The 19,630-nt window shown below is 44.0% G+C and overlaps 1 long non-coding RNA gene, 2 other non-coding genes and 1 pseudogene across 3 annotated transcripts in view; all 4 read right to left on the bottom strand.

The window, feature by feature from the left end:
• LOC144825267 (uncharacterized) overlaps positions 1 to 19,630 on the bottom strand; it is a 266,093-nt gene that overhangs the window by 118,555 nt on the left and 127,908 nt on the right. The window lies entirely within an intron of this gene.
• LOC144825791 (small nucleolar RNA SNORD83) lies at positions 16,213 to 16,287 on the bottom strand. Its single transcript, XR_013609573.1, has one exon. It is a non-coding gene; the product is annotated as a small nucleolar RNA SNORD83 (small nucleolar RNA).
• LOC144825843 (small nucleolar RNA SNORA36 family) lies at positions 16,865 to 16,992 on the bottom strand. Its single transcript, XR_013609615.1, has one exon. It is a non-coding gene; the product is annotated as a small nucleolar RNA SNORA36 family (small nucleolar RNA).
• LOC144825792 (small nucleolar RNA SNORD83) lies at positions 17,511 to 17,579 on the bottom strand (annotated as a pseudogene).

Below are 19,630 nucleotides of genomic sequence, written 5' to 3'. Positions count from 1 at the left end.
ATGTCTTGGTTGAGCAACCAGTCGCCTTGGTAAGTGGTGCCACTTGCTTCTTCTTCTCCTTAGTAGAGACATCTTTCTTGGAAGAGGACCTACGGGCACCTCTTTTTGGAGCCATCTTCTTCAGATGTCTTAACAACAGGCCGCAGCAGCACTTCTTCCTGGCACTGATGCTCAATGATGATGCGTAGTTTTGTGCACCTAAACGCAAATGAAGACAGAGGAACATCAGTAAATATAAATGTTGCATATCTAGCGCTTGAATAAACAGTTAGCAAGTAGGCATTTATGAATACACACGTGCACACCACACAATATGGAATTTTCATAATTAGGATTTGCTAAATTTTTGGGAAACAGGAATTTAACAATGATCCAAGAGAGCACACACACAGAGGGTTGTGCTTTCATGTACCCCTGACTCCGCCTGGGCACCATGGGTGAAAGCAAGGCACAATGGGTGTAGGCCTATGTCTCATAGCTCACTGCCTGCCTTCAAAATGGCCGCTTGACCCCCCCATCCACATGGCCAGGACCATGCCTCAAAATGGCCACCACCAACATAGCCAGCACCCAACCCCTACTCCAAAAAGTGAAAACACACAACACAAATCAAATCACCACAATCCAATGCCATCCATCCATTTTCAGAAGGCTTATGCTGCCTGCTGGTGGTTTTCCGGTGCAAAATTGCATTTTTTACAATTTCGCGAGTGCGAGATTGTTGCTTCACGGCGCGAACGTGGCAAAAACCCACAAAATCCGCGAACAGACCGATTCTGGGCCCCCCTGGGCATAATGGATGACATCAGAGCACAGAATCATGTTAACAAAAATAATTTCAACAAAACAGTTGTATCATCCATGCACCCATAAATAAGCCTGGTGGTTTTCAATTCATGTGCAGCAGAATTGTAATTTTTACAATTTCGCGAGTGCGAGATTGTTGCTGCGCGGGACACGAGCAGTGCGAACACAAGCAAAAACATCCTCAGCTCGCGAACTTGCAGATTTTCCCCCCAAAAAGTCGAAAAAAAAAACACACACAAAAATCACCACAAACAAACAACATCAACTTACTTCTTTGTGAAATCAAAATTCGAATCCAAAATTAATCCAAAAAGCCTCAAATCCAAATATCCAGCAGCAACCACAAAAAGTAATCCTTCCCAGTCAAGAATGATCGAAAAGTGGCCAGGAAATGGAGGAGCTTGCTGGACAGGAACAGGAAGTTGGAGACTGGGGCACTTCCTTCACCCCACCCCTATGGGAGGAGCTTGCTGGACAGGAACAGGAAGTTGGAGACTGGGCCACTTCCTTTACTAAGTAATTTTTGTACTTTCGCTAGTGCGAGATTGTTCCTGCCCGCGCCGCGGACCGCGAGCAGCGCGAGCAGTGCGAACACAAACAAAAAATCCGCTTCGCGCGGATTTTGCGTATTCTCGCCGCATCCGCGAGAGTTCGCGGATTGCGGATTCCCCGAAAATACGAAAAATCCGCGAGCGTAACGGATTTTACGCCCATGCTTAGTGCCCATCCAATGCATTCATCCAGGTTAATAGCCATTGCGGACTCCTTGGCTCAAAAGCCCAACTCAAAAATATTAGTGAGGGAACCTGTTAAATCTAAAACTTTGTCTTGGCATGATCTCTATGCCCTTTTTAGGGTCATTGAAATACTTTATAAGATATGTGAGAATAGAACAATCCACCTCCGGCGTCTCCACCACCTTGTCTGCCAAGTCAGGTCTTGGGCGCTCCGGTCTGAGCCGCGCTTTCACATCTTTATCGAAAGCCTTCCTAATGTGAGATTGAACATACGTGGCCACCTCTGGAGTTGGAAGCCAGGCGAATGAATTGGGATGAACTATTTCTACCGGCTCGAAGGTTAGGAGCTTAGGTTGTGAAAGTGCGCCAACATAACGCTCTTTTCCTAATTTTTTGGAGGGTCTAGGAGTCTCCTCCTGGTCAGACGCTTGTTCCGAGGAGGTATCATCTCCATCATCCTGAGGTAACTCAGTGATGGTTGCATCCTTAGCGAAGTGCCATAGTCATAGTCAGAAGCCATTGCTTTGGCCAGCTTCGCAAAATCTGCTGTGTGGGGATTCTTGGACACTTTCCTACTGCCTGAGTTTGGGAGCCAACCCTACTGTTGGGCATAGGTGCATAAATGATGCTTTAGTGGCTCTATGGCCCTCTCCAGGGCCTTATTTACAAAGTGCTGCACTCCTGCGACTAGCGCATCAACAAGTCCTGCTCCATTGACCCAGAGGGCTCCTCTTCATAATATTCCTCCTCAAAATAATACTCTGACATTATGGCATAAATGTATACAGGCAAGAGTGTGATATTTGCCTCTTCCCCTTTAATGCTCAAGGTTCTATTCATTCCAAGTTCTAAGAATATGTATGCCTGAAGATTCTCACCATGTCAGTTGCTGTTGGCTGTTCATGGGATGAGGTTTTATTAAACCCACTTACATCCAGATTATCTGATTCCTCGTTTTTAATATATTGATAATTATACAATTTTACACTGGCGACGATTGGACACCTCAACCTGAACAACTTACAAAAGAAAATACCTCGTTTTCTCCTCCAGCGGCAGAATAAGGAAAGAGAAGCGTCGACTTCCCAGCGGCTGTAATTTCACACTAATGCGGTGAGGAGAGCGGGAGGACTATATCTGGCAATAATAAAGCAAAAGATAATAATGGGGCCGATATATTGAAGAGATAAACTATTTATTTAAAATTCAATGACTTAACTCGCGCTAGACTTGCCTCGCGCTCCACTTATCGTTCGTCTACGCACATAAACGTCTGACGCTGACGTACGCTGCGTTTCATGAACACTACAGCGTTGCGCTCCAGCGCGAAACCAATCATCTCTACTAAAGAAAGTGACACGTCACAATAACACGTCACAATAGTACAGTAGAAAGCGGCTTCACAAGCGCATTGGAGAACAGCGTCTGAACACTGCGTCTGAACAGTCTTTTGCGCATTGGGGAACAGCGTCTTTAACAGTCTCAATTTCCACACAACTGAATAAACGCTTAAAGAGATACAAAACATAACCAATTGTATATTAAGAGAAAACATATAAAGAACATCAACCAAAGATTGATACAAATAATTGAATAAGCCTATTATTAAGACATTCAAATCACTAATTGGCTTATTAAAATGTGAATTAATATATTATAATAAGTAAAAGAACAAACAACACTTATAATAAATAAAAGACTGAGACTTACCTGGAAATAAAATTTAAAAGACTGAGACTTACCTGGAAATAAAATTTTATAAGTACACAAAATGCAAAATGTTACACAACCAGCGTTCTTTCTGGTCAGTCCTGGTGAACCGAACATAAAATGGAAAAAGTGGAAAAGAATTTTTGCAAACTATGCGAGAGTTTGTGGAACAAATCTCAGTGCTGAGAGAAAACACTCACTTTTATTACATTGCCTAGGAGGAGAAGGACAAGATGTTCTAGAACATTTACCTGACCTTACAGCTGCGGAACAAAGGAATCTAAATGAATACGAAATTGCTATAGTACAACTAGATAGACATTACTTACCTAGACTCAGCACCATAATGGAAAGGTACCATTTTGGCCTCAGAGAGCAAAAGAAAGATGAATCCGTCGAAGACTATGTATCTTCTCTAAGGAAACTTGCTTCCTCATGTAATTTTGGCCAATCTCTTGATGAGAGGATTCGTGATCAATTTGTCCTAAGGTGTGCTCATGATGATATAAGAAAGGAGCTTTGGTTAAAAGACGAACCTCCTCTTGAAGAGGTACTTGAAATTGCTAAACAGGTCGAACACATGACGAAATGTGTTGGAGAACTAAAAAAGGAGAAAGATAAATCCTCTGTTGCTGATTCTAAAGAAGAAGTAAAAATTGATGAAACGATTTGTCAAGTTAAAAAAACTGATGGACCAAATCCCGATGAAAGAACATATAGACAAATGAACTCATCAAATACTAGATTCTCTTGTTTTAGATGTGGTCAAATTAATCATCTAGCCAATTCACCTATATGTCCTGCCCTGAAAACAATTTGTAATATATGTAATAAAAGAGGTCACTATGCTAGATTTTGCAGATCAAAGCCACAAAGCAATGATAATCCTAGGAGAAGATGGTCACAACCTCAAGTAAGATCAATTTGTTTTGAAGTGAATGATGGTGAATCAGATCATCCCTCATTTATGGTCAAAGTAGAGAATAACATGATAAACTTAAAATTTGACTCGTGCTCCAAAATAACTATAATTGATGAGGAAATGTTTAATAATCTATTTGCAGGAAAAGTAAAAATGTTTAAATGTGATATTGTTCCATTAGGATATAGTGAAAAACCCATCTCTATGTTGGGTTACTTTTTGGCTGAAATTGAACTAGGTTCTCGTAAGATTGTGGGAAAAGTGTATATTTCTAAAAAGGGAGATGCATTATTGGGTTGGCTACATCAACGACAGTTGGGTGTCACTCTTGATCCCAATGCTTCTCCTCAAGTTCAAATCCAAGAAATATCTGATTCTCTTAATACTACAAGTAATGTAAATTTATCTGTTGCTTTAGCAAAGAAATTTCCTAATGTATTTAAAAATGAACTAGGATGTTTGCGAGGGTATAAACATTTAATTAGACTGAAAGAGAATGCAATTCCGGTCATGGCTAAAGTTAGGAGAATACCTCTCTCAGAACAGACTAAAGTACAAATTGAGTTGGATAAACTTATTAATAACAACATCATTGTTCCAGTTGAAGCCACAGAATGGCTTGCTCCCGTTGTCATAGCAAAGAAATCCTCAGGAGATATTCGTCTTTGCATTGATTTGAGGTCATTAAATAAGGAGGTGGTAGTCGATAGGTTCCCACTTCCTAATATTGATGAAATGATTTCCACTTTAGAAGGAGCGAGATATTTTACTACTCTTGATCTCGCTTCTGCCTACCACCAGGTAGAATTAGATGATTCATGCCAAGACTTAACTGCCTTTATAACACCGATGGGTACTTTTAAGTTCAGGAGAATGCCGTTTGGCCTAGTTTCTGCGGCCTCAGTATTTCAGAGGATCATGTCAAGGATATTGAGAGGACTAAGTGGTGTAAAGTGCTACCAAGATGATCTATTAATATATGGTGGCAGTGCTGATGAACATGATACTCGAGTTTCCATGGTCTTGAAAAGGTTAGAAAGTGCTGGCATGACATTAAAAAGGGAGAAATGCAAATTTGGTGTACAGGAGGTTAACTATCTAGGACATCGTATCACGTGTAATGGAATCTTTCCAAAAATGGAATTAGTAGAGACCATTGATAAAGTGAAGGATCCCACTTGTAAAGAAGAACTTCTTTCCTTTTTAGGTATGGTAGAGTTTTACGGGAAGTTCATTTTTAATTTTGCGGAGAAAACACATAACTTAAGGAAATTAATAGTAAAAAATTCTGTTTTTAATTGGTCATCTGATTGCAAATCAGAGTTTTTGAACTTAAAGAAAGAATTGAATAAAGCACCATCACTTCATGCTTTTGTTCCTGGTTTGCCCACCATGTTGTACACTGACGCAAGTGACAAAGGACTTGGTGCGGTCTTGGTACAAAAGAAAAATGGGAAAGATTCTTTGATATGTTGTTCTTCGCGTTGTCTCAGGGGATCAGAGCTGAATTACTCTGTAATTGAGAAAGAGTCTTTAGCAATTTTTTGGGCTTTAAGAAAGTTAAAAAATTTAATATGGGGGACAAGAATCTGTGTTCTATCTGACCATAAACCGTTAAAAGAAGTTTTTTCAAAAAAGGGTCTGGACGCAATCTCTTCTAGGATTAGAAGATGGATTGTTTCCTTGCAGGAATTTGACTTTGAAGTCGAATATATTCCTGGAATTGCGAATAAGTCAGCAGATTGTTTATCAAGGTTGGTTGACCATGAAAATTCAGAACAAGATGAAGTGTATGATGCAGAAGAAATTGTAAATGTGTGTGAGGTAACTGACGGTGCCACTACTGAGTCTGAATGGAGAACGGAGTTAAAAAAGGATGAAGAAATTTCAAAAGTTATTCTTTCTTTGAAGAATAATTCTCGTCTGAACAAGCCTTGGTTGTTAATTGCTGATGAGTTGTCTGTGAGTGATGGTCTGTTAACTCGAGGGACTAAATTGGTTCCTCCTAATTCCCTAAGAAATAAGTTACTGTCACATGCCCATTGTGGTCATTTGGGCATAGTTAAGACTAAAGAGTTTCTTCGCATGCAATTCTGGTGGCCTGGTATGGATCTAGAAATAGAGAGATTAGTCCTTGAATGTCCTGAATGTTGCTCTAGTGACAAAATTTTAAAGACAAGACAAATGCCAATGGTGAAGAGGGCATTACCTGCTCATCCATGGGATGAGGTTGCAATTGACATTCTTGGTCCTCTTTCTGGAGTTTCAGATACCCCTTATCTTATTGTTCTAATTGACTTATACTCTAGATGGATTGAAGTCTCTGCAGTCAGAGATATCACATCTAATTCAGTTATCAAATTTTTAGAGTCTATTTTTAATAAGGAAAGCTTTCCCAACAGTCTACTATCTGATAATGGTCCCCAATTTTGCTCCTCTATATTTACTGATTATCTAAAAAAGTGTGGCATTATCCATAAGAGATGTTCTCTTTATCATCCTGAAACAAATGGTGCTGTGGAGAGAGTTAATAGGACTCTGAAAGAATCTATACAGCTTGCTCGTTCCTCTGGATTAGATTGGAAGTCCACTTTACAGGACAGGATTAATGTGTATCGTTTTGCACCCCACTCTACAACTGGCAGGTCTCCTTTTGAACTATTCAAAGGGAGGGTTCCCAACACATTATTGTGTCCTGGGTGGATGAGTCTTAACAAGGGTCTTGTTCATAATGATATTAGTGATTGGAGAACGAAAGAAATTCATAAACAAGATACTAGGAAAGTTAACTTTGATCTCAGAAAATGTGTATCTTCTTGTGAGGTCAAGGTGGGTGATCTAGTAAAAGTAAAGACCCCAGTAGGACGTAAACCTTGGTCTAAGTACACAGACATTAGATCTGTTGTCAAGATTTTTAGAAATGCTGTCAAAACTGATGATGGAAGAATCTGGAATAAGAGTCGAATAGTTGTGGTCAATCCAGAAGTTTCTCCCCTTGATGATTATCAGTGTTTTGGTACACGTTTAAACACTAATTCTTCTTCTCACAGGCCTATGTTTCCTTCTAGGAAGAGTCTAAGAGCACGGAAAGCACCTTTGTACTTGAAAGATTATATTTAAGCTAGAGCTCTACCTTAAGATCTGTTTTCTGTTATCTCTTTTGTGTTTAATTGATTTATTGTGTATAAGAAAGAGATCTGATGTTTTTGTTTTCTTTTTTGTATAAGAGGGAGATGTGTGATATTTGCCTCTTCCCCTTTAATGCTCAAGGTTCTATTCATTCCAAGTTCTAAGAATATGTATGCCTGAAGATTCTCACCATGTCAGTTGCTGTTGGCTGTTCATGGGATGAGGTTTTATTAAACCCACTTACATCCAGATTATCTGATTCCTCGTTTTTAATATATTGATAATTATACAATTTTACAAAGAGCTTTTAATCAGTTGTAGCTGACATTGAATAAATGGGAGTGGAGAAACCCCAGGCAAGCCAAAGTAGTGATATTGACGTTGTAAAAACGTATTCAAATGTAGAGGGAGGGCTTGCCAAAACCACTCTAGGCAAAGCCTATGCATGAATTATCCAGCCCTACTCTGAAATAAGAAGGGGTGTCGCCAGGAGTCTGGTGTGAGCAAGTGGGAAAAAGAGCAAAGACAAGCGCTGCTCCCGCGCTCACTCAAGCCCAAATAAAGTTTAAAAAACCGGCAAAATGGCCACCACGCATTCGCAGTGCAGGCCGCCCTTCAACACAGAAATAGGACTACGTGGCGGAACGATGCGGGTCCTGCTTCTCCACCGGGACTCAACACAGGCGCAAATGCGCCCGGACGGGGAAGCAGAGCACTCAAAAAAACAAGAGCGCTATAAAGAGACTAAGCAGAAGATATAGAAAAACTGCATCAGTGTAAAGTACACAATCAAAATAGTCGCGCTACAAAGCGATATCAGACAGCATTAAACAACAAGAAACCATCAGTGTGAATAAATATACTCAACATCAGATAGAACAAATAGTAACTGGGAATGCACTTAACTGGCTGCGGAGCAGCAAAGAAAGAGGATACTATCATCATGACTGGCGAAGATATACGGGCACACTCTATGGTTGGTCATGTGACCCGATGTGTATTCATGGGTATTGTGGTATTTTTAGTTACTTTGTTTTAATTGGCTGTTGAGAAAAGAAACAGTAAAGAAATTAGCAGCATAATCGGAGCCTCTGGTCCTGACATAGAATACTGAAGGTCAGGTTGGCTCATGACAGTAATTTTTATATTTGAAGGCTTGTTTTAGCCAGGGTTGCCACCTACTGGACTGGTAAATGAGATAAATCATCTAATGCTGTTTCCTCTTATTAATACACACTTTAAAAAGTGATTATATGAAGAAAATCATGTTGAAATATGTTGTAAAACTGCCTCAATGATCCCTCACTGATACTTGAAGTAAGCAACGTGGGAAAGGTGTGTTAAAAACAGCAACAGTCAGTTATAAATAAAATTGTACTTAAGTGATATTTTGGGGCCTTTTCAGTATCTTAAACCCTGCACAACTGGCTAGTATTTTTCTCTGGGAAAGGTGGAAACTCTAGTCCCCAAGGGAGTAAAGTAATAGGTTGGTCAACTTAGCTAAGTCATAAATCAGTGGTTGAAGTGTATACAAAGAAGTAGGACTGCTGTCCCTAATCCTGAGTGCAATGCAGGAGAGGGGTCAAATCCAGAACTAAAACCAAACACTTTGTAACTGTTTTGTTGGTGTTTCATCTTCAGGTAACTGCATATAAAACTACATATAAGATAATCAATCAATCAATCAGTACATTTGTAGAGCACACAACTCACCCATGAGGGTCTCAATGTGCTGGGGGGCGGAGGTGCTGCTACTGCTCGAACAGCCAGGTCTTGAGGAGTCTGTCATAGGCGGATGGGGAGGGTGTTCCAGGTTTTTTGCGGCGAGACGGGAGAACGATCTGCCACTGGCGGTCGCTCGACGGATGTGGGGAACGGTGGCGAGGGCGAGGTCAGTGGAGGGAAGCTGGCTGTTCGGGGTGTAGAAAGTGATTCTTTCGTTGAGGTACGCTGGTCCGGTGTTGTGGAGAACTTTGTGGGTGTGGGTGAGGAGCTTGAAGGTGATCCTCTTGTTGACGGGGAGCCAGTGAAGGTCTTTCAGGTGACCTGTGATGTGGCTGTGGCAGGGGATGTCGAGGATGAGGTGTGCAGAGGTGTTCTGTATGCATTGTAGTTGTTTCTGGAGTTTGGCTGATGTTCCTGCATAGAGAGCGTTGCCGTAGTACAGTCTGCTGGTGACAAGGACCTGGGTGACTGTCCTTCTGGTACCGGTGGGGATCCATCTGTAGATATTGTGGAGCTGCGGAGGGTGTTGAAGCAGGAGGAGGAGATGCCGTTCACGTGCTGGGTCATTGACAGAGCGGAATCCAAGATGACTCCCAGGTTTTGTGCGTGGTTAGTGGGCGTCGGTGCAGCTCCCAGTGTGGCCGGCCACTATGAGTCGTCCCAGGCAGAGGGGCCGGATCCGATGATGAAGACCTCTGTCTTGTCTGAGTTCAGTTTCAGGCGGCTGATCGTCATCCAGTCGGCGATGGCCTTCATTCCTTCATGGAGGTTGGATTTGGCAGTGGTGGGGGTCTTGGTGAGGGAGAGGATCAGCTAGGTGACGTTGGCGTATGAGACCATGTTGAGGTTGTGCCATCTGGCGATGTTGGCGAGCGGTGCCATGTAGATGTTGAAGAATGTTGGGCAGAGGGACGATCCTTGGGGTACGCCGCAGATAATCTTAGAGTCTTTATAGCGAAATGGGGAGAGGCAGACACTCTGGGTTCTGCCGGTGAGGAAGGAGGTGGTCCAGTTCAGTGCTTTGTCATGGATCCCTGTGTTGTGGAGGCATGTGCAGAGGGTGTGGTGGCAGACGGTGTCAAAGGCGGCTGAGAGATCCAGGATGATGAGGGCCGAGGTACCTCTATTGTCCATCATGGCCCTGATGTCGTTGGTTGCGGCGATGAGGGATGTTTCGGTGCTGTGGTTGCTGCGGAAGCCAGATTGGGACGGGTCCAGGATGTTGTTCTTTTCGAGGAAGGAGGTCAGTTGCCTGTTGACGATCTTCTCTATGACTTTCACTGGGAAAGGGAGGAGGGAGATGGGCCAGAAGTTCTTGAGGTCCTTGGGGGTCACCTTTGGGTTTCTTGAGTAGGGCGTTGATCTCTGCGTGCTTTCTGCTCTCCTGGAAGGTGGTGGTCTCGAAGGAGCTGTTGATGATTTTGCGGAGATGAGGTGCGATGATGGAGCTTGCTTTATTGAAGATGTAGTGCGGGCAGTGGTCGGACGGTGAACCGGAGTGGATAGTGTTCATGGTTTTGATGGTGTCTTCGTCATTAACGAGGGTCCAGGAAAGCAGGGAATCGATGTGGCTAGGGGATGGTGGGTCTGAGATGTCCTTGTCAGTCGGGGAGGCCTGGTTGCTGAAGCTGTCGTGGATGTCTGCGATCTTGCGGTGGAAGAAGGTGGATAGGGATTCGTAGAGATCCTGTGATGGAGGGATGTCGTTGAAGTTGGAGTTGGGGTTGGAGAGTTCCTTCATGATGTTGAAGAGCTCTTTGCTGTTTTGGGGGTTGTTGTCAATGCGCTCTTTGAAGGATATCCCTTTGACGTTACGGATGAGTTGGTGGTGTCTGCGGATGGAGTTCTTGTAGGCTGTGGTGCTGTCTGGTGTCTGTTTGTGGTTCCACTTCTTCTCCAGCCTACGGCAGGCCTGCTTTGATGACTGGAGGTCAGCGGTGAACCAGATGGCTTTCCTGTCGGCGCGTCTGTTCGAGGGTTTCCTGATTGGGGTGAGAGTGTTGGCGCAGTCATCTATTAATTGCCTGAGGTTGAGGGTGGCGGAGCCGGTGTCGGTAGTGTCCGTTGGTGGGTTTCGGGCAAGGGTGGTGACTAGCTGGTCTTCGGTGACTTTGCTCCAGCTGCTGTGGGGGGCCTGTTGTGTGCGGTGATGTGTTGTCGGCTTCTCGAAGGTGAAGTGGACGCAACAGTGGTCAGTCCAGTGGAGATCAGTGGTGTGGCTGAAGGTGACGTGGTTGCTGGCTGAGAAGATGGGGTCGAGCGTGTGTCCGGAGGAGTGGGTAGGAGTCGTGACGAGCTGTTTGAGTCCGAGGTTGGCTTGGTTGTCTAGCAGGGTGGTAGAGTTGCTGTCGTTGGTGTTCTCGAGGTGGAAGTTCATGTCTCCGAGGAGGATGTAGTCCATGGACGCAAGGGTGTGCGTGCTGACGAAGTCAGCGATGGATACGCAGAACTGTGGCTGGGGACCGGGTGGTCTGTAGATGAGGGTTCCTCTGAGGGTGGTGTTGGGGTCGTGTGGATCTGAAAGTGCAGGTGTTGGGCGGTGATAAGGGTGTCGTTGGTGCTGGTCGTGATTCTGATGGTGTTTCTGTGAACGATGGTGATACCTCCTCCTGTTCCATTGGTGCGGTCCCTGTGGGTGAACTTGTAGCCGTCAGGGATGGCTATGGTGATGTCGGGTGCTGAGGAGGGGTTCATCCAGGTCTCCGTCAGGAAGGCGACATCTGGGGAGGTGGAGTCGAGTAGGTCCCATAGTTCGATGGAGTGTTTAAGGGCAGAGCGGGTGTTGAGTAGAAGGCATCGGAGGCTTCTGCGACCTACCCCAGTGGGCGTGGAAGTGCTTTGGAGGTGGGTGTAGTGGCAGTTCAAGCAGGAGAAGGGTCCATGGGTCTGCCTCGGGTGGCCTGGAAGCAGGTGTGGGACCGGCCAGCGTTGAATGCATGGAGGCTGCTGGCATTGTAGCGGCATCGGGTGTTCACAGGGGACAGGGGGTCTGGCACTGAGCGCAGTCCAGGTGTGGACGGGGGCAGATATGCTCGCCTTAGGCACACCAGCGGCGCGGCCATGCAGTGGCCGCCATTATAAGGGGTGTTGGGAGGGAGGAGCAGCTGGGAGTCGGGAGTGGGAGGGTGGATGGGCAAGCAGGGGGGCGGGCCGCAGGGGACAAGCAAAATAACAGGGGCAAGAAGAAAAGGGCACCAGCGGGGGCAAAATGAGGGGCACAGAAGGCAAGGCAAGGGGGACAGAGAGGCAAAAAAGGGAACAGCAGAAAACAACAAGACAATTACAGAGAACGCAATTAAGGCAGAGGGGCCAAGGCTACGGCGGTGACAGAGAGCAGCGGGACACAGTCACACAGGTGGTGCTGTGTGGCGTGAGAGAAAAATGCATGCAAGTTAAGCTAATAAGTCAGGAATGCACTTTTATACATCATGAAACCTCAGTTGGTTAATGTGATTACTGTAGAGTCTGTATGTGTGTAAACAAAGAGTCACAGAATTTAATCCTTTTTGATGCAGTGGCAAATAGTGATTTATGTATTCTTAGTGCAAAGAGATCCTAGTCTGCAACAAAAAGCGCCCTGAATGCATGTCATTATTTTAAAATTATATTATACACCACATAAGATAAACTGATGCAAAATGTTCAAAATTTGAAAAATATATATTTTAGTAATAAACAATTAGACTGCACTGCAACTATTTTTATGTGTCCTTTAAAAGGACACACTCCAGAACTCAGCTGGTAACACCCTTATATAACCTGTCAAAACAAAACTCTTTGATACCATGAAGCTTCAAGTGACTCCATGAAATAAAAATATACTGGCTCCTAAGCAGATTTTAAATGTCCTGATGAACCAATTGCAAACATTTACATTTCTTCATGTAGCCGTCAAGAAGACATCTTTGTTTTAAGCTCTCTGTTCATCCCTTGGCTTCACAGCAAAAGAGACCCTCTTCTCTTCCCTTTTAGACGGGGGCAGTTCAATAATCCAGGGAGAGGTCTTCTTTACCATAAAGTACAGGAATTGTTTTGCAAGGTTAAAAAAGCATTTGCCTATTATTCACATGGATACTTCTACTATGACCTTGGTGATAAAGTTGCATTGGCTTCGCTCTCTGCGGAGAGTTTCAGGTTGAAGGCAGGCGCTCAGCCCTTCTCCAACTGTTTGGAGATGATGTAATATGGAATGTTGGTCTCTGGAAACCAGTGTTCCACTGGTGGAGCAGTGGATGACATGAACAACACTAAAGCTAAAATACTACATATCCTCCTTTCTTCCAGAAGGAAAACAGAAAAGAGAAATATAGAATAAGACGTAGAAGCTAGAAGAACAAAATAGAGAGGAGAGAAACAAGGCAGAGGTAGAGAGAAAGAAAACAACCAAGAATCTTGAAGAAACAGATAAACTTAACCTGTTTCCCATCCTCCTTTCAATAAATGAGAAAAAGAAATAAAAGAAAGAGAAATCATCAATGACTACCCTCTGCACACCAACTGGCCAGGTAAGTACGCAAGAGGGTAACCCACATCGGGAGGAAACAAGCAAGCAAACAGAGAAGAGGAGAAATACAAATGATAAACTCACACTTCTCCATCATGTACAAAAACAACAGAATAATAAATAGAGAACAGCACTGGGCTATAGTGTTGACAATAAAACAAAGCATAAAAATTTAGAGTAAAACAAACGCCCAGTGAAACATAAACCTTGCACTAAGGTAATGGGACTGGAACCCAAACCTTACACAAAATAAGGGTAACAATTCGAAATTGTTGTGCACCATTAGAAACGTAAACTTTGCACTATGGTAATGGGACTAGAACCCAAACCATACAGCCAAATTGGGTAAAAACGAGTGTGTGCAAGAGCAAGCTTAACCATGAGGTAAAACAATGTGCACTGTTGCAAAAAAAAACACATAACCCACACTAGACACCTAAGGTAAGGTAAGAACATGCACTGTAGTGAAGGTATAATGTCATGTCCGTGTAAAGACGCACCTCGACTGGAGGTCATATGTTATGCACAGGATGATAGGGAAAGATAACCCCTGCAAAGAAAACGAAATATTCCCAACTTAAGGAAAACTTAAACTATGAAATGTGGAAGCTGGACGCTACAAGCTGTAAAATCAATGACATTCAATGAAAAATGTTAAAAATTGTCACCAGATGGCAGCATAACACAGAGGACTGAATGAAAAAATGCACATAAACAAGATTTCACAATTTTTACAATACTACGCTGCACTCGAGAAAAGAATGCTACCTCAAAACAAGCATTTACAATGCAACGGTCACGCCTTTGCAAAAGTTAGAGCTATTGGCATTGTAAATGGCAAACTTTTTATTTATGTGTTGTTTTTGAAAACATTACTAAATGCCATTGTCATTTACAATATAATAGCTTAATCTCTCGCAAATACGAGACGTATAGCTTTTGGTGTTGTCTTTAGTAAAGTTTAAGGAAATCTGTTTGTAATTAGGTGTCTTTTTAGTTTTTCTTTTATTAGTGTTTTTTAAATTTTCATGTACTTAACATGCATATGTGTGCATCTATGTATATGTAAGTATGCTTTAATATTGGTATTGATATAGATATGCAGATGTTTATATATGTATGTCTGAGCTGGAGCAATAAATCGTCATGAAACTGAATTAGAACTGTGTCGTGCCGCATCTCTTGTGTCAAAAAAAAAGATATATATATATATATATATAAATATATATATACACATACATATATCTACGCATATATATGCATGTTATGTTCATGAAGGTTTAAAAAACCCTAATAAAGCTAAAGCTAACAATCCACCTGATTACACACAGAATTGCTTTATGTGTAATAAAGATGAGAGCGATGGCATTTTGTTCACTAGTGCATTTAGGCAAAGAGTAAAGGTTTGGAGTGAGGTTAGGCTGTTTTTGCAGATTGAGTAGTAGAGAGTGAATAGTATTTAGTGAGTAGAGAGTACTAGAGAGTAATAGAGTGTGAGTACTAGAGAGTTAGTAGTGCGATTAGTAGAGTGAGTAGTAGAGAGTGAGCAGTAGAGAGTGAGTGGTAGAGAATGAGTAGAGAGTAGAGTAGTAGAGAGTGAGTAGTAGAGAGTAGTAGAGAGTGAGTGGTAGAGAGTGAGTAGAGAGTGAGTAGTAGAGAGTGAGTAGTAGAGAGTGAGTAGAGAGAGTGAGTAGTTGAGTGAGTAGTAGAGAGTGAGTATTAGAGAATGAGTAGAGAGTAGAGTAGTAAAGAGTAGTAGTGAGTGAGTTGTATAGAGTAGTGGGGAGTGAGTAGTGGAGAGTGAGTAGTAGAGAGTAGTAGAGAGTGCACAGGATACACAGGCTCCATGCCCTCGCCCTTACTCGTGCCTGGCACAGCTCCCGCGCAGCTCTTACCCATGCAGATGGCTTCTCTTTTAGTGGTGATCACCACAATGTCCTGGTTCATCTCGATGCCATCCTCATAACGCAGAACTCCTGGGAGCATGATCTTGGCACCGTAGCAGATGCCGTTGACCTGGAGAAGAGACATGAAATCAGACAAAAGCAGGACTCAGCCGCGCCAGTCCATGCCTGGGCCCCCGCATTATGAGCTGGTTAACAGCAATATGTCAAACCTGACCGTATTTAGGGGGGTTATAGCCCGGTCTTTAATAGAAAGTGCAGTAGACACCAAAATCTAAATTATTCCCCCAAAACTTTCAAGTGTGTCCCATTTATGGTTCTAAATGAAATAGTAATTTATTGCGCATGTATTCTGACTTGGTTGAATCACGATCCACTCTTAATGAAGGCATACTTCCAGTGGAAAAAAGTATAAAATGAGTGACTCGTTCATCACTTAAACTAGCAGTGGCAAAGCCGATAAGTTTGAATGAATGTGCTAACGCATGATGGCCAGTCTGCAGCCAATGGCTGAAGAGGCTGGTTGAAGAAAGCCAATGGTTAAAGAACCAGACTCGTATATATTGTGATTAGTTAGGTCTGTTTGACATACCTACTGTCAAATTGCAGGTCTAAAACACAAAATGCCAACAGATGAGGCTACAATTGACATATTAAGGCCACTGACGCCGCCACGACAGCATCCTACTAAATGAGTTTGGATTGTAAAAGCGGAGTTAAGGACTCCCCTTTCGAGCACATCTTGGGGGGGGGTGTTAGAGGACATGCAGACAGAGCCATCAGCCATGGGAGATAGATTCACGTCATCTTCACACAAGTTTTCATGGAATCTGCTTCTCATCATGTGGCTCTGCGCCGTCGCCAGCGCCCACCCAGGCCTTCGAAGCACTCACCGCGCTGTCCTTCATGACCAGCGTCCTTCATGACCAGCGCTTGTAGGACACCATGAGCTTCTCCAAGGGGTAGATGAAGGGTTGGAGGTAGGTCTGGTCCTTGGTGTTGTCATACTGCCACTGAGCATCCAGCACGTCATGCATGGTCACCATGTTGTCCTGTGCAAGGAACAAGGAATGTTACTTTTATACCAGGGCACCGCTGCAAAGCTTCACCCCATCTACGATCGGACAGCGACGCCCCCCCAAGCAACCCCCAGAATGACCCGGCAAGCTTGCGACGGAACAGAAATGAGTGCCGAGGGCTTTACAACATTCAGTAACTAGATGATAAAATTCACACCCGTGTTACATTCTAAAATGTGAATTTATCCGGACACGCAAGTATTGGTGACGCAATCAAAGAATCTGCATGTTATTTCACAGAAAGTCAGAAAGGGCGGTAATTACCGAGCTCAATAAACAGAGCACCTTGGTGTGATAGTTTAAATGGAATTGTTTGGCTGCCCAAACACCCCAAGCCACCATTCACGGCGTGTAGGCCGTGGAGCAGTGGGACGGAGCACTGCACCCCGCTCGCTGCCCTGCAGCCCGCTCACTCTCCCAAGGCTTAATTACCAGCAGAGGGGGGCAGCCCTGAGCTTAACTCAACGCCTTGGGTGGGGTTTGCGCACCCCGAGACACAAGCATACATACCTTCTCTCCCAGGACCCCCGAGCGGACCCGCCGCAGCTCCTGCATCTGTCCCCCCCCACACCCAGCAGCAGGCCCATGTGCACACACAGCGGCCGGATGTAGGTGCCGGCCTCGCAGCTCACCCAGTAGACACCTAGAAACACAAGCATTTGACAGGTCAGTAACAGGAAACATAGGATGGGGCGGTGCCAAGGAGCCCCGTCAAGAATAAACATGCGGTGCCCCCCATAAGCCACTGGATTACTTCAACAAGATGGGCATTTATAGCAAAACACACAGCTCTGCCCCATCACAGAAAGCATCCTGAATTAAGTAAAAAATGTAATTAGAGAGGGGAGCGGAGTTCCAAAACGACTTGCGAATAGGCGTGCTAAAAGATGCATTCGTTCGAAGATGGAATCGGGATTCTGCCATACATTCTAGCCATGCCGGGTGAAGCGTTCTACACTCCACAGTCACAGCTATGTAGAGCTACCCAGAGCGAGCCATCAGTAATAGATACAAGTCATCCTCGCACAGGGTGCTGATGAAATCTGAGTCACATCGTTTGGCTCACTACCGGCTCTGAGGCCAATCACAATGCCTCCCCCCTCCCCCCCACAGTGCACTCACCCAATCTCCTCTCGGGTCGTATTCTAGCAGTTTGCTCTCACAGATGGTGCACACTCTTAACTGTCTCTTCACAGCAGCTACCACCGGGGGGGGGCGCGCTGGAACAGAGCACCCATCAGGGTTTCATGCATCTGAAGGAAGAAGGGAAAAAAAACAAATCACCTCAGCAGCCAAGCAGAGCTCCTGCAGCACATAGTGGATATCGAGTGGTCAGACCCCTAGACACCCCAAGCCCCCTCATCACTTCTGTGCTCAGATGCACAGCATTCCCTGACAGTTCAAGTCGCTATGAAATTAAGATGCAACCACTTGGTAAAATGTATAAGGCACCCCCACCCTATGCTATTCCATCACTACATAGACCATTGTAAGACTGTAGGAAGGCGCGTGCACATGTCCCAGTATGAACGCCTCCTTACAACCTTTTCCAGTTTGCTATAATCATCATGTGTCATATGATACGCGGCACTATAGACCATGACTTTCTATAACGCTACATGGATACATAGAGAGGGGTAAGAAGGAAGAGCTCGAGAGTGGTAAAAGGTTCCTTATCTTCTTTATGGGGCCATCTGTTTCACCCCATAAAGAAGATAAGAAAGCTTTTACCACAGCAGTAAGTCAAGGAACCCAGTCTGAAAAGGACGGGGCTTGAAGAGAAAAAAGAACGTCACTAGGACCTCTTCTCCAATGGCTTGCCACCGTTTAGCATGAATGGTGACGCCAGCCAATGGAAAAGAGGGGAGGGATTAACCTCGCTAGTGAAAAATACTCTAAGTCATTAAATCTCGCCAGCTCGACTGCACATGTCTGCGCAACCATCGCAGGCCGAGACCTAAAAACGAGACACTGTTCTTGTTGTATAGACATCAAAAATAGAAAGAACTATAAAGTAACCACACTGCCACATATAATCTGACCATGAAATGAATGCGTCTCCAATGTAGAAAACAGTACCTCAAAGCACCGTACTGTAACCGATCTTCATCTTGATAAGGTCATCATAGTATGGAGTTGTCCCCAGTCACCATCCAGTTTCATTAAAACTTAATTGCACCAACACTGAACAGCGTGGTTGGCACAGCGTGCACCATTGATGGTGATAACTCGAGGAAACGGCGTAGATTCCTTTAGAAAATGAACACACACAGAATGCCTCGAACAAACTAAACACAGACAACTGGAGAGAATACCCTCAACGTCTTTTCCTCTTGATCCGTAGTGTTGATTTGAAATGAGCGTGGTGCTTGGTTGGCAAAACAGCAAACCTTGCCAACATAACCATGGCGGCACATTGGGTCACGCGATGCCAAGCGGCTCACTGCACGCAGGTGCTCCCCAACATTAAACAGCATCTGAGGATCCCTCAAACAAGGCAATACGTCACAGGAGCTCCGTGGAAGGCAGCAAAGACAGGTACGTGCGCGCACTGGGTGAGATACGTGCTGCATTTTGAAATGTAGAAGAAGCTGTTAAAATGGCGCTGGCTCAAACATGGCTCAAGATATGTCAAAAATAATAGACACAAAAGAGGCTCACCTCCATTTTCTTTTTTCACGAACACATGGTGATTAAACAGGTAGTACCTAGACAAACAGTTGAATACAAAAAAAACATGCCTCACCAAATTCAAACACTACTGTTAGAGAAAACGTGCACATAACAGCTGGTAAAACAAATGCAAAGCTCACACCTCAGCAGCTCCGTGTCTCCTCTGGAACGATGTTTCACACAAGGATGACGATCCCAGTGTGAAGTGGCAGTAGTGAGGGAAAGCTTGTATGTAGAACAAAAGCTTCTAATTCTGGATGCACACTTGAAGATCATAGGTTGATTGAAAACTTTCACAGAGCACCAGAGACGCTGTAGGAACAGCATGTAAAAAATGTCACTGGTAGGTATAAATGAACTTGTTCTTGGTTACCTTAGAACACCTGTACCTTGCTTGTTGAGGTGCGGCATGTGTATCAAGGACAGACCTTTGAGATGCT

This window comes from Lissotriton helveticus, chromosome 3_1, assembly GCF_964261635.1.
Source record: "Lissotriton helveticus chromosome 3_1, aLisHel1.1, whole genome shotgun sequence".
Classification (NCBI taxonomy): Eukaryota; Metazoa; Chordata; class Amphibia; order Caudata; family Salamandridae; genus Lissotriton; species Lissotriton helveticus.
This window is presented reverse-complemented; position numbering and strand designations above follow the sequence as displayed.